Raw genomic sequence first — 16,200 nt, 5'->3', positions numbered from 1 at the left:
CCTTTGGTTTTTCTTTGTTCGCCCTAAGTTGGCAGGGTATGCTCAGACGTGAGTCCCTTGCTCTCTTTGTCACTGGATTCAAGCAAGCCCGGCTGAAGATGGCTGTCATGCCAGAAATTGGTCCTGGGAAGCTTGATTCCAGTCCAGGGAAGACATGGCTTGGCAGTTCGGGCTGGACTGTTCCCATGAGGCACAGGGTCAGACTGATTTGCATATGGCCATGTCTGAACTGGGGTGGCGGAGTGAGCTAAAGAACGGTGATGGATTAAACCCAGATCAGTTGACTGGGGGTGATTGTTTGTATTGTCAAGGCTCCGTCCATCATCCCCTTTGGTTTTTCTTTGTTCGACCTAAGTTGGCAGGGTATGCTCAGACGTGAGTCCCTTGCTCACTTTGCCACTGGATTCAAGCAAGCCCGTCTGAGGACCGCTGTAATGCCAGAAACCGGTCCTGGGAAGCTTGATTCCGGTCCAGGGAAGACATGGCTTGGCAGTTCGGGCTGGACTGTTCCCATGAGGCACAGGGTCAGACTTATTTGCATATGGCCATGTCTGAACTGGGGTGGCGGAGTGAGCTAAAGAACGGTGAAGGATTAAACCCAGATCAGTTGACTGGGGGTGAGTGTTTGTATTGTCAACGCTCCGTCCATCATCCCCTTTGTTTTTTCTTTGTTCGCCCTAAGATGGCAGGGTATGCTCAGACGTGAGTCCCTTGCTCTCTTTGTCACTGGATTCAAGCAAGCCCGGCTGAAGATGGCTGTAATGCCAGAAACCGTTCCTGGGAAGCTTGATTCCAGTCCACGGAAGACATGGCTAGGCAGTTCGGGCTGGACTGTTCCCATGAGGCACAGGGTCAGACTGATTTGCATATGGCCATGTCTGAACTGGGGTGGCGGAGTGAGCTAAAGAACGGTGATGGATTAAACCCAGATCAGTTGACTGGGGGTGAGTGTTTGTATTGTCAACGCTCCGTCCATCATCCCCTTTGGTTTTTCTTTGTTCGCCCTAAGTTGGCAGGGTATGCTCAGACGTGAGTCCCTTGCTCACTTTGCCACTGGATTCAAGCAAGCTCGCCTGAAGACGGCTGTAATGCCAGAAACCGGTCCTGGGAAGCTTGATTCCGGTCCAGGGAAGACATGGGTTGGCAGTTCGGGCTGGACTGTTCCCATGAGGCACAGGGTCAGACTGATTTGCATATGGCCTTGTCTAAACTGGGGTGGCGGAGTGAGCCAAAGAACGGTGATGGATTAAACCAAGATCAGTTGACTGGGGGTGAGTGTTTGTATTGTCAACGCTCCGTCCATCATCCCCTTTGGTTTTTCTTTGTTGGCCGTAAGTTGGCAGGGTATGCTCAGACGTGAGTCCCTTGCTCTCTTTGTCACTGGATTCAAGCAAGCCCAGCTGAAGATGGCTGTAATGCCAGAAACCGGTCCTGGGAAGCTTGATTCCGGTCCAGGGAAGACATGGCTAGGCAGTTCGGGCTGGACTGATCCCATGAGGCACAGGGTCAGACTGATTTGCATATGGCCATGTCTGAACTGAGGTGGCGGAGTGAGCTAAAGAACGGTGATGGATTAAACCCAGATCAGTTGACTGGGGGTGAGTGTTTTATTGTCAATGCTCCGTCCATCATCCCCTTTGGTTTTTCTTTGTTCGCCCTAAGATGGCAGGGTATGCTCAGACGTGAGTCCCTTGCTCTCTTTGTCACTGGATTCAAGCAAACCCGGCTGAAGATGGCTGTAATGCCAGAAACCGGTCCTGGGAAGCTTGATTCCAGTCCAGGGAAGACATGGGTTGGCAGTTTGGGCTGGACTGTTCCCATGAGGCACAGGGTCAGACTGATTTGCATATGGCCATGTCTGAACTGGGGTGGCGGAGTGAGCTAAAGAACGGTGATGGATTAAACCCAGATCAGTTGACTGGGGTGAGTGTTTGTATTGTCAACGCTCCGTCCATCATCCCCTTTGGTTTTTCTTGTTGCCACTGCAGGGCCTCCAACAGTCGGCCAGCCTTTTTCCCCTGCTCATAGGATTGTCCCTTCAGACGTTTCAGTGCGTACTTAGCCTTAGAAGTGAAAAGGTTTTTAAGGGCCATATGAGCCTGTTCAAGTCGGGTGGGTGGAGGCATGTGATGGAAGCAAATTCCTGCTCCAGCTCCTGCTGGCGAATAACCGCCTGTTTATTTCCCACAACAGCATCTCTTGTTAGTTGTTCCCTGATGGTGGCATTTGCGGCAGCCCAGGGTACTCTGTGAGAGTCCAATGAGTTGTTGTTGTCCAACAGGTATGTGGAGACATGTGCTTTCAGTTGGGATTTGCCCTGAGGGGCGCGGTATCTCTTTATATACATGCACCATAATTTGCATCCAGTGGAGGCCAAGCCCACATCAAGGACAAGAGGACTGGGGAATGATCGCATAATCCCACCTCCAGGATCCGAGACTCTCGGAGGAGTGTCATGGTTCTCTGGGAGATGAGAAAGTAATCCAATCTGGAGACTGTGCCATAGACCGGGGAGACAAAGGTATATTCCTTGTCAGATGGGTGGCTGAGGTGCCAGGTGTGCACCAGTCAATTATCCAAAGTCACATTGCGCAGCAGGGCCCTGCCTGCATCATTGCCTTTATCCAGGGGACCTGTTCTGTCCAGAACCACCTCCTATGAAAGATTCCAGTCTCCACCAATAACTTACTGCGAAGCCCCAATCTCTGCAAGCAACCGATACAGATGAAGGAAGAAGGAGCGTTTCACCCTAGACGGTGCGTAGATGGAGCCCACACAGACGTAACTGTTCCCCGGGTGCAGTTCGGAAAACATATATTTGCCATCAGGGGGTGACCATGTCTTCTTAATGGCAATGATTTTCAAAGAAGGACAACGACTCTGCATTTGCAGAAGGGCCCACCATCAGTGGGCAGCACTGCCGCTACAATGCTGTGTATCACCCTCCCTACCCAGTCAGATTCCAGGGCATCCAGAGGGGTCTCTTGTAACAGATCCACATCTGCTCTTTTCATTTGGAGATAAGAGAATACTTTTTTCCTTTTGATGTAGTGCGTGAGGCTGTTGACATTCAAGAAAGGACGGGGAGTGGGTGAGAGACACACATACCTGGGGCAGGCGCGGGTAGCCCGGAGTCCCATATCCGTATAGGGCTGCTGAGAGGAGAATGAATAGCCTTATTTGGGAAGGAAGGGAGAAACAGGAAGGGAAATGCTATGGTACGATCAGGGGTGTGGAGAGTAAGGTACGCAGTGAGGCAGCGCTAACAACAGTGTGGCAAAGATGGTGGGGCAAGAACAAGGATGGGGCTGCGTCTGAATAGGAAAATGGGGAACACTCTTAAGCAGGTGGGAACAGCAAATAACGAAGAAAGGGGTCGTAGGGGGAGGAGGGTGGAGCACCACACAGGTAGGTAGAGGGGAAGGAGAGGAAAAGGGGATAAGTTGAGAAGGGAAGGGTGAAAGGGTGGGAGTGTCCTCGGACATGCAGGGAAGGACAACTGTAACACCAGTCAGTACAGGAGCGAGGTTGACCACTGGTGAATAATACACAGGTAGTTGAAGAGTGTAAGGGGTAAGCAGGGAGGAAGTTAATTGGTGAGACTTGCTGCTGGAAAAGCACAGCACAAGGAACACTGATCTCTGTACCGCAGGTCTAAACTTGTGGAGACAGTTTACTGAGAGGGCCCCATCGGGCTGCTGGGCAGTGGAGATGAGAGGGGGGAGAATAGGGAAATGGGGGGTCCTGGGCATCATCTAAGGGGAAGGAACAGAAACCTAGGGTCTAGGGGGTAGCAAGGAAAGTGGTTACCCGGCCACCCATATTTGTGGGGCCTCAGAATCATCAGGTCAAGTGTGAGGGTCTATTCTGAAGTAAGCAGTCAGTTAGAAAGTGGTCTGCCCTGCTGGTGCAACGGGAGGCCTGGGAGAGGTGGGGGGAGTGACCTATTGGTGCCCCCTGCCACCCACCCCTGGGGTAACAAGGGATGAGGTCAGCAGCACCTCCTCAGAAGTGGAAGAATAGAGTGAGAGTGGGTCGCAAAGCACATAGCGTGCATCAAACAGAAATAGCAAGCATAATAACAGTGAAAAAAATCAAATATGTAAATATTCGAGACTGGCATTGTGATACTCAGCTGTTGGGCTGAAGTCAATCCCTTTGACCCTGCAATGACAGGTCCAGCTATGCTTGGTCCAAAATAGCGTTGCATACCCCAGGGCGATCACTCCATGGCTGCAGTAGGCTTCAGGGGGGGCGTGATTTGTCTCTGTCCTGTTCATGGGTGAGAACTCACGACGACTCACTCACGAACCCACTCACGAGAAAGGTCATCTCCTAGACCCAGTTTTCACCAACATCAGGAATTTCCAAACCCAAGACCCCTCCCCCCTCCCATGGACTGACCACTTTTTGGTCCCGATGCACTGGTCCTATCAGCCCGCCTCGGTCCCCAAACAGAAAACCAGGATTTTAACCCGACGCTGGCACAAGTTAAGTCCAGAAAAATGGGAAGCGAAGCTCAGGGATTCCGACGGCCCCCTCTCAACTGACCCTAACACCGCTGACAGAGAATTTAACAGCTGGCTCACCAACCCCCTAGACAGCCTCATTCCATTAACATGCTCTCTTAAACATGTAAAGAGGATCAATCATGCTCCCTGGTACACCCCGGCCTTGAACATTCTTAGGAAAGAGTGCAAAAAGACGGAACGAACATGGAGAAAAAATAAAACAGCGACGGACAAAAACACCTATCAAACTGCCATGAAGGCGTATAAACAAGCCCTCCACAGCGCTAAAAGCTCCTTTTTTGAGGTAAGAATACAAAATTCCTCGTGCTCTGCTAAAGAGACTTTTTCCATACTTAAAGAGCTTCTCCATGTCCCAGCCCCCCCGCAGACACCCTTGGACTCCAAAGCAGCCGAGGAGAAATGCGTTAACCTGGCCAACTTCTTCGACAATAAAATCAAGAAAATCCTTTCCTCCCTACCTGCTACTAATCAGGCCACCTCTGGAATTGCAAAGGATGGTACCCTCACGTCAGGAAACCCCACGGACAAACCCGAATCCCCTTGTTTAACTGCATTCGGACCAGTCACAGAAGAAGAAGTGGCAACCACTCTAGCAGCCACGAAAAGTGGAGCCCCCAGCGACTCAGTCCCCGTACGGTTCACGAAAAACATAGCCCGAACCATCACAGCTAGACTCACGGCCCTCATTAACACCTCCTTTGCCCAAGGAGAAGTCCCACAAAGCTGGAAGGAGGCCGTTGTTAAAGGTCTGCTGAAGAAGTCGTCACTAGACCCCACGGACTTATCCAATTATCGACCCATCTCGCTCCTCCCCTGGATAGGTAAGGTCGCGGAGAAGCTCGCAAACAAAAAACTGTCCCACTTCCTGGAAGCAAACCACCGCCTAAAGAACTCCCAAACAGGTTTTAGACCAGGTCAGGGCACTGACACCGCCCTCCTGGCGGCAGTAGAAAAAGCGAGGGAAATCATGGATACAGGAGGATCAGTGGCAGTGGTCCTCCTGGACCTTAGCGCAGCATTCGACACTGTCAGCCACCAGGTCCTAGCCCAGCGCCTAGAGAACACTGGCGTACAAGACAGTGCGCTGAGATGGCTCACATCCTTTCTCTCCCGACGCTCCTTCCCAGTCTGGGAAGGAGAAAGCCGCTCTCCCTCAATCCCCCTCCGGTGTGGAGTGCCCCAGGGCTCCTCATTGAGCCCCACACTTTTCAACGTGTATATGGCCCCACTGGAGGAGCTGGTCGCCCCTTTCGGAGTCACGATCGTCAGCTACGCTGACGACACTCAGCTGGTAGTGACCCTCTCCCACCCCAAGCTACAGCCCTCCAACCTGCAAGACTGCCTATCCACTGTCCATCAATGGATGGGCGACTCTGACCTAAAGCTTAACGGGTCAAAAACAGAGATCTTGCTTCTCGGTCACAAAACCCCAAGTCTCCCCCCTAACATCTGGCCCGCCTGTATGGGTGACCCCCCCTCCCCTAAGACAGAGGTTAAGAGTCTGGGAGTGTGGCTAGAGACGGATCTCACTTTCCGGACACAGGCCAGGAAAACAGCCGGCATCTGCTATGGGCTGCTGAGATCATGTAGAAAAGTGCTCCCCCTACTGCCATTCCAGTCCCGCCTCCTGCTAATTCAAGGCTTAGTGCTAGCAAGGTTGGATTATAGTAACACTATTTACCTCGGGGCGCCGGAAGCCACCTTGCAAACACTACAAAAAACCCAAAATTCCGCAGCCCACTTGCTCACAAACACCCCAGCAAGAACATCGGCCAAACCTGCCTTGAGAAAACTTCACTGGCTCCCCGTGAGGGAAAGAGTCGCTTTCAAGGCCCTTTGTCTGGCACACAAGGTCCTGAACAATGCGGGTCCCCCCATTCTGAGCACCTGGATCACTCCATACAGACCGTCGAGAGCGCTTCGATCCGAACAGGGAAACCTTATCGTTGTCCCTAGGGTGAAGAAAACCCGCATCGGCGGCCGCAGATTCTCGGTAAACACGGCCAGAAAATGGAACGCTCTCCCCTCGAACCTCAGAGCTGAACCAAACCTCCTTCGATTTAGAAAGTCCCTCAAAACCCTCCTTTTTCCCTGATTTTTCTTCGAAGTCTCCCTGTGCCCCCCGTTAGGAGTTCGAGGTTTTAGCGCTGGGATACTCAAGGGTGACTACGTGCTCTATAAAAACCAAAAATAAATAAATAAATAAATAAAAAAACTGCTACTGCTTGAAGACTGTGTACTCTGTCGTTTGCCGACCTGTCGGGGTCCCTGTCCTGATGGAATGATCCCCTGTTGGTTCACCAGAGTCCACTAAAAGTGTTGAGGGGGGAGTCGAAGGATGGGTCGTCTTAGCTGAGGAAGAAGAATTGCCCATTTCCTGCATGGAGAAACTGTCAAGGAAAAGGGGCAGTTCTTCCAGGTCATAGAATTACTTTGAGGTCCCTTCATTGGTATCCGGAATTGAGCGGGTTCAAAGAGGCACTACTTGATGTCCAGTTGGCGAAGGCAGGGCCGGCGGGAGAGAAAAGTCTTATGGTGATCATTGGTTTCCCTGGAGAAGTCAGTTGCTATGCGTTTTTCATGACCCTCGTCTGTGAACGGACCATGTGAGCAAGCCATTGAGTACTTGTTAGCCTTGCTCATGGCGAATGAAGCAGGCTATGATGTACCAAGGGGGCGTGGAGGGCCGGTGTGATGGGCACATTGCATTTCCAGTGGAGGTTCAAAAACAAGATCTGTGAGCTTGGAAGAGTGTTTCTAAGAAAGGATTTGGCGTCAGGGCCCACTGCTGATTCTGGAAAGCTGAAAAAATGCACATTGTCCCATCTGCTGCGATCCTCCAGGTCAATCAGCTTGCTGCAGAGAAATAGGAGTTCCTGGTCCCTTTTTAGATGGCCCTCCATTACCCTCTGATCCATCCTCATTATTGGTCTGGAATCGTCAATATCCAGCCGAATTGATTTGGCCTTCGCTGTCAGGGCAGATATGTTTGCATCCATGCTTCTAGTTGGCGACCCACTACTGATATTTCCTGCAGGATACGTTCTAGGGAATTGTCTTGTGCCGTGATCAAGTCAGTCTCAGGGGTGTGGCACCCTTCGGGGTCACCATAGTGCAGGACTGGTTGGAGTTGCTGTGCAGGTTTGCCCTTGGCCTTCCTAGGAGACTTTTGTTAACAGCTGCTGTGGATCACCCGGTACCCCCATAGTTCAGGTCCGGTAGAGACTGGGGGTTGAGTCAGAGTGGTAGCTTCTGTTCTGTGCAGCCAGTCCTTGGGATTCAGGCCGGCAGTACTCATAGACCCACCAGTGGCAGTCATGCATGCAGGAGGAAGGGTGAGTGCTGCAGGGTGGCCCGCTGACTGAGGTGGATCAGGTACTTGCAGGTCTCAGGCCACTAGGAAGTCAATACTACCCCAGGGGGGAATCCAGAGAGGGTGCTGCAGCTCCAGGGGTGATGGTGTGGTGCAGTGGAGAGTAATTGATGGGCCTCGCCCAGGCCAGAAAAGCTGAGGTGGTCACTGCCGTGCATGCAGGTGGCATTGCTTGAATATTGAAGGCTGGAGCCAATGCCAGGGCTTTGGAGAGAGTGGGTAGGCTCCATGTCAGCAGGCCATGTTTTATGGCGTTTTCGACCCTGCGCGCCAGGCCGATGATGGGCCCAGTTTCAGAGAATCTTCCATGGCAGAAGTCACAGAGGTGGATGTACCAGTACAAACTTTTCCAGCAGGGAAGCGAGCCGAGTAGAAATGTGGCAGGGTACAGTTGTACCAAAAGCCTCAGGCCAGAAGCACTTCCCTCCTTGCAAGTAGGCCGTGATGGTTAGTAACAAAACAGCAGAGGAGCAGCTGGGGTCAGATAAAGAAGACCAGGAGGCCACTTACATTAAGAAGGATGGTAAGGACCACAGAAGGCACTAGATGATGTCATAGCAAAGGTGCCCCATGCAGGCAGAACAAGGTGGGTTTGCGCAGCCCCATAGTCCTGGGCTACGTGGTCGCTTGAAGACCCGACACGCCCTTCAATGTGGTGGTGTGTCCAGCAGGCACAGGGGTCTGAGTGGGCTCCGGCCGATGAGGCAAGGTCAACTCGTGCCAGATGGGCCGCAATGTGGGCACAGGCTTCTCTTCAGCCCCTAAGTTTAGCAGTTCCTCACAGGCCGGGGTCTGGCATAGAATATAGTGGGGGTGAGGGGGGCTGGTTGATTGTTGGGCCCTCGCCTTACAGCAAACATCACGGTCGCTGTCCAAGGTGATGCATGGCAATGGTGGCTGGCCATAGAGTGGCTGCAATGTTGTGGGCCCAGGCTTACAACATCCGTCTGCAAAAAAAATGTAAAGGGCCCCCAGACACGGATACAGCAGCAGGATCTGGGAAAATAGTAGTAAAGGGGGCACGGGGCTGGTTGTTAAGCCCCGCCTTTCTGCAGTGCACTTTCTCAGACCACAGCAATGCTGCACCAGGGCAGCTTGGGCCCACAGGCTATGGTGATGCAGGTGGTTTAGGCCCGGAAGGGCCTCCCTTCATGTACCGCAGGGCCGCTGAAGAAACAAACAGGGCCGCCCTCATTGCCACCGACCGCAGTAGTGGAGGTCAGGGCAGTGTTGCGGATCCATGGGCTGCAGTGATGTGGCAAGCCCCGGTCCCAGCAGGTTTCCTCTGACATGGGTCGGGCCTCCAATAGGGTAGGCCGCAGGCAGCCGCGAACCATTCTAGCGGAAGGGGTGAGGCTGCAGTGCTGTGGGTCGAGGCTTCACCCTTGCGGGTCGAGGCTTCACTCCTGCCTCCAGGATTAGCAGCCCCCCCTAGCCGGCAGGATCAAGGTGGGCAGGTGGCAGCATCAGCTGCCAGGAGGCTGAAGCTTACCATCAGGAGTTGTGGGCAAGGAGTGGAGACAGTTTAGCGAGCCCCCCCATGTCTTAGATGCCGCTGTTTCTGTCTGGGGTCCGTCTCGCAGCAGAGCTCCGAATTAAAGTGGCCATTCCTGCTCGAGGCCAGACCATGCCTCTACACCAACCGTACCTTGTTAGATCTTGCTTTATCTAGGTGTCTTTTGGTTAGTGTTTGTTCCCTATAAACGTTCAAAATTCGCTTTCTGGTAGCACTCACCACTTGGCCTACTGTATCCTCTTTGTAGGAACCTTATTTTTATCTCATTGAGAGGTATATCGCATTCTGTTTCCTCACTGCAATTGCGCTTAGCCCTCGTCATTTCTCCAAAGTTGATGGCATTAACTTGACGCTTTGGGTGTGCATTGGATGCAGGCAGTACTGACTTACATGAGGAGAGCTTGCATGGAGTCTACTCTGGATTTTGTTATTGCTGATGTAAAGTTCCAAGTCCAGAAAAATAATTCTCTATGTGCTGTGGTGAAAGGTGAACTTTATATTGGACTGATTGCTATTAAGGTAAGAGTAGAAGCTGTTTTAGTTGCTGTACATTCCCATCATGCTCCGTTCCTAAGGGACCACTTTCAGGAGCTCTATGCTGCCAATGCCATGGAAGAGGAAGGGAACTGCAGTCGCACCACACAACGGCAGTAACTGAAGTGGCTGAGGAGGTCTGAGTGTGGTGCCAGACACCGAGGTGCAGAGCATATGAGCTAGGGCAGCTTTAAAGTCTGAATGCGGCCAGCAAAGAAATCAGAAGGAGTCACTCACTTTGCAGCGGCTCATACAGAGAAAGTCTCAGGGGAGGACTCCACTGAGCTGCAGAAGAGACATGCACCTGGTAATTGTATTGGATAACTTGTGTTTAGGTTTCACCTAGGCAGCGCATGCGCTGTCTCGGGGAAAGATGCTGTATACACTATAGTGGGGGAAGCTCCGCCCACTTTCAGGCCATACATCTGATTGGTTGCAATGAAAAATCCTGCATTTCCATTGGTTGTTGCCGTCTTAGTCCCGCCTCCTGACTTCCATGACATAATTTTTCCTGTTCCGAGGATATCCGCCCCTTTACTTGAGAAACAGTTTTGTTTCCCTATCTCTCCCCGTTCTCTCTCGCAGTCAGTAAACCTTTGTACCATAACTACCCTCCCACCCCTTCCTGTTCGTGCCTTTTTTCATGCCGGCACTTGCATTTAAAATGTAATAGGTCTCCGGTAAATCCGAGTCCTATTGAATTTTCAATGCTTTTTGTTCGTTTGATTGGTTGATGAGGTTGCACTCTTTGTCTCGCATGCGTTTGATGCCGTACATCATACGCAAGCGCAACAAAACAGTGCAGTTTTCCCAATTCGCCAATTGTTTGTGGTAAGTGTTGATTTTGCATTCAGCCGCCCCTGATGTTCAGAGCTTTGTGCGGGCGTCTCTCACCCCGAAGCCGGTGCCTCCGCGAGCTGCCCCATGTGTGCTGGACTTGGTGCAGGAGTTTGGTGGACCCCCGTACCCCCTCCCACTCCGAATCCTGTTGCTCGGTTCCCGCGTGTCCGGGATCTCAGGGCTCTTTGGGGCAAGCACACAGGTTTGATACTCGGGTTGTGGAGACTCCGTTGTTTAATCCTAGCAGCAGTCCCTGTTGCCCTATGCCCCCCCCCCCTTGACCATCTCTTGCGGGTGCGGTGCCCGCAAAGTGCTGCTGGGCCGTGGTGGGGGTTGGTGGGCGGCCCCTGCACGCCTTTGCAGGTGCAGGCGGTAAGGGTGCTTGAAGTGCCATCACTGCCGGTGGACCCACTGCTCCGCGGAGTTGCCCGCCATGCTGCGTGGGCAATTGGAGCAGGCGCCGCGTCGGTCCGCGGGGGAGGGGCGTGGTGTTGCTGTCCCCCCCAGCCAATGTGGGTAGTTTCTGCTTGAGGCTGGGCATGCGTGGCAGCCCCATGTGTGTTGGTTGCGCAATGTGTTTCCGTCACGGTCTCTGTTGACCCACGCCCGCTATTGCCGGGGGCTGGGGTCGAAGTGCAACATGGGACAGACACGGCATGGCAATTTGGGCGGTCAAAGCTGGGCATAGCCTGCACCTCCCAGTGCACATCTTAGTGCAACTTATAGGGGACGAGCAGGCATTACAGAGAACATACAGAGAAAGGCTCAGGAGAGGACTCCACTGAGCTGCAGAAAAGACATGCACCCGGTATTGTATTGGTTAACTTGTTTTTTCTTCTACCCTTGCTTGCCCCGAGTCTGCTCAGTCTGATCAGTGGCTGGTTTTCTTGGCAGCATGTTAGGTGCTTTCCCGAGGATGATGGAAGCCGAGTGAGTCACGGTAGCGGTCTGCTCAGGCGCAGGTGTGGCTCGTGCTGCCTGGTCTCCCCGTGTTCTCCAAGCCAAGCTAAACGGGGTGAATTAATGCAGCAGACTGGTCATACAGGGCAAGTAGGCGTTTTAGAGGAGTTGTTTGGCTTTTCATTTTTTCCTTGCAAAGATAGGGATGACACATAGAAGGATACAAATTCTATCTTGCAATGTTAATGGGATCAATAATATAAAAAAGTACCAGGGTATCTTAACTTGGTTTAGGTCACCAGATGTAAATGTTATATTTTTACAAGAAACACATTTCAAAGACCAGACCCGGTCACTCAGGCTGCCCAATTATGTCCAACATGCCTTTTTTTGCTTCATCGCAAGTTTCGATCTGTAGGGTTTCAATTTTAATTTCAAAAGCACTTCAATGTGAAATGTGCAGTAGTCAAATGTCCTGGTGCCTGATGGCTTTTGGTGAAGGACGTAATACAAAATCAACTATTCGATGTTTTAAGCTTTAACGGGCCTATAGAAGATCCCCCTGGGGCATTGCAAGACATTCATGAGGTTTTAAAACTGGCCCCCCATTAATAATGGGGGAAGGGGGCGATTTCAACCTTCTCCAGAACACCACTCTTGACTCATCCTGTTCAAATAAATATCAAAATAAACCCAAGCAGATAAGTGTCTTGCATACTTTAATGCGCGAGTATGCTCTAGTTAACCCTTGGTGGGAAGAACATCTTCAAAAGTTGAAGAATTCCTGTCATTCTAAAATATATAGCTCAGCATGGTGTATAGATTTCTTTCTGAACTCTCATCAATCTCAGATGATTTTACTATGTCATTATAGATTGATGTTTTAGTAATGACACCTCAGATTTACAGATGGGTCTTTAACAAAGCGCTGCTCGCAAATGAACTATGAGTTGTACAGGTGTACCAAATACTGGAGGAATTTTTCAGTTTCAATCTTGGCCCCATTTCTTACTTTATGGTTCCAGAAACCAGGGGGCATATTACCAAGGGGTGCGATAGGCAATTATTGTCGCTTTAGCGGCGATAATTTTATTGCTTTATTAGCAAGCTAACTGATGTTAGCGACAGCTTTTAGGCGATAGCAAGCGTTTTGGGGACCGCTTTGCTTCGCTTTGCATGTCAGCGATATTTATCGCTAATGACATGCAAAGTGGGCGCACCCAACCTGTTAGCGACTGAAGGTAATATGCCCCCAGATTCTTTCTGGCTGCACTATACTCTGGCACCTTTATGGAATCCATTGTGGTAAGCTTTCTTAAAAAGAGTAAACTAGAGTGTGAAGTTCGTTTATGTCACCCCATAAGCCTTTTAACTAGCGATTATAATGTATTCACCAAGATCAATCCATTATACATAGAGATCAGAACGACTTTCTTCCGGCTGGCCTCATCACTACAAACACACATTTTCTGCTCTAATCAATAGATTTTTATGCAAATCAAAATACTAAGGCTGCTATGGTAATGCTGGAAGCAGAAAAAAACGTTTGACCTAGTTGAGGGGGAAGTTCCGTCTTTACATCTTCGTAAATTAGCTTTTCCCCTGAATTTTATAAAGTTAGAACATTATACTCAGAGCAAAAGCTGATGTAATTATAAGTACCAGGTCTGCAGAGGAGCTCACTGTCACAAGAGGTACATGACAAGGGTATCCCTTGTCACCCACACTGTTTGCTCCCTTTAACGGACATGTAGCCTGTGCCATTCACCAGGAACAGAGTATAAGATCTACTATATCCTTTGCCCGAAACTCAAACTATTGGCCTTATTACGATGGTGATCGGACTGCACATTGGCAGGCCGTCGGTGACGGTCTGACCGCCAATAGCCCTTCAGACCGACCTCCGAATTACAATGTCAGTGTTTGGACCAACTGCGATTGGGAGAAGACCACCACTTCTGCCGGGATCAGTGATCATGACAGGGCAGCGGTTGAAATTGCATCCCCAAGTAGTGACGGTGTCTAGGCAGACACAACCCTTGGGATTACTATATCCCTTTCCAACAGCCTTTTTATGACACAGAGAAAAGGCTGCCGGAAACGAAATTTGGGAGTCCCAAACAGGGCACCCATCCATCATGGGCCACTGTAAAGTGGCCCCGGGGTCACATGTAGGGCCTCCACTCACCTCCATGTGCTGTGCGCCATACACAACATGGTGCATGGCACACAGTGCATGGATGTGCAGGAGATTATCCATACCACAGCGGCTTGTGCTGTGGCCCTTTTCCTTTGCTGCAGCACAAGCAGCTGTGGTAAGGAGCACTTTCTGACTGCCAGCACAGTGGTCAAATCATAATGACTCTTGGTGGCCAACGGCCCTAGGAAAAGCTCCCATACCGACGGACCACGCACGGAACCTGGGCATCATCCTGGACTCCTCACTCTCCATGAACAGACAAGTCAACGCCGTCTCATCATCATGCTTCAACATCTTACGCATGCTCAAAAAAACATTTCGCTGGATCCCCACTGAAACAAGAAAAACGGTAACCCACGCACTGGTTATAAGCCGTCTGGACTACGGAAACACCCTTTACGCCGGCACCACCGCAAAACTGCTGAAAAAACTCCAACGCATTAAAAACGCCTCAGCCAGACTCATACTAGACATCCCCCGTGCAGACCACATTTCCGGTCACCTGAAAGACCTTCACTGGCTCCCTGTCAACAAAAGGATAACGTTCCGTCTCCTCACCCACGCACACAAAGCCCTCTACGAACTTGGACCTGACTGCCTCAACACGCGCCTTTCCTTCTACACTCCCACCCGCCAACTGCGTTCGTCCAACCAAGCCCTCGCCGCTGTTCCGCGCATCCACAAAGCCACCATGGGGAGAAGATCCTTCTCCTACTTAGCGGCCAAAACCTGGAATTCCCTTCCCATCCACCTCCGCCTTACCCAAAACCACCTAGCCTTCAGAAAACAGCTTAAAACCTGGATATTCGATAAGTAACCCCCCCCCATCTCAAGCGCCTTGAGACCCTTTGGGTATGTAGTGCGCTATATAAATTTTGACTTGACTTGACTTGAATGCGGCAGTCAGACTACTGCATGTTTGACAAGCGGTCTCCTGACCGCTGTGATTGCGGTCGGCGATCGGACCTACCACCATCGTAATATGGCCATATATGCTGACGATATGGTTTTGTACTTAGCTGCAAATTAACTTAATGTTAAAAATGCTTTCCGTTAAATTGATCAATTTATGATGGTTGGCAAATACAAGATTACCCAGTCAAAGTCGGAAGGTCTTTTATTTAAGTATTCCTCCGATATTCTCCCTATAAAAATCCATGCAAGGTATCTTGTGACTCACCCTGTCAGATACTTGGAAATTGATGCTACTTCAAATTTTGAAGTTCTGTACACTTGTAATTATGTTTCTACCTTGCCCAAGTGTGGGGTCTATTAAAACAATGAGATAAGCAAACCCTTACCGATTATTGGCAGGGTATCTATGATAAAGCTGAATGTTTTACCACTGTTTTTGTTCATTTTCACTAATGTGATAATTAAATCTCCACAATGTTTTTTTGACACCATCGGCACAGAAATGTGTTTCTTTACATGGCAATGGAAAAAACATGGATTAAAATTCAAGCCATTTAAATAGATCAGGAGGAGGACAGACTGACACTTCCTCGACTTAAGACTTATTATCAAGCCCCTCTTCTATTGCAGTTAGGTCCTACCAATCCGTAGGAACTGCAAATTGTTTTGAGAGCATAAACTAAGGACCTGGAGTTAAGTTTGATTACGGACACCCCTGCAAGATAGGTGACCTATTGACCAGCTAGCTCACAATGCCACCATAAGACCCCCTAACCTACCAGGGAGCGAACCGTTTCTGGAAGCTGAGGTGACTGCAGCGTTTTTACAGAGGTCACCTGGGATACTGGCAGTGTGTTGGTCTGGCTGCTGCGTCTGCTGTGTGAAGCGCAGGGGCCGAGGCAAGGCAAGGTGGGGAGGCGGCAGTCTAGTGACCTGAGACCCAGGATTCTTAAGCACAACGCAAGTCCACACACCTAAAAAACATAAATTAAATACTCTAAAGGGGCCTAAAAATATATCCTGCAAGATACACCTCGGCAGCGAGGCAACGCCAGCTGTAAGAAGTAAAAATGCAGGGAGGGGAGGAGGGGCGTAGTGTGAGCGTGGCAGCTGTGTAAGCTGCCACTTAAGTGTGTGCCTCAGGGAAACCTCCGCAAGGGCGCCCTGCTAGTGCTTGTGAGGGCTCCCTGGTGTGCCCCGCCTGCGACCAGGCTCAGTCAAATCTGAACCTCCCTCATTTCCCCCCTCTCTCAGGAAGTCCACTACCACTACTGCCTTTGGGACCTCAGTTTCATCTCACAGCATGGGTGAGGGGACCCCTGGACTTGTCATTTTCCCCCACCCACAGTAAACACTGCATACTAGAGCTAATTAAATATGACTGTATGGG

Source organism: Lissotriton vulgaris, chromosome 6, assembly GCF_964263255.1.
Source record: "Lissotriton vulgaris chromosome 6, aLisVul1.2, whole genome shotgun sequence".
In the NCBI taxonomy this organism is placed as follows: domain Eukaryota; kingdom Metazoa; phylum Chordata; class Amphibia; order Caudata; family Salamandridae; genus Lissotriton; species Lissotriton vulgaris.
The sequence above is the reverse complement of the archived record's forward strand: the minus strand, read 5'-3'. Positions refer to the sequence as shown.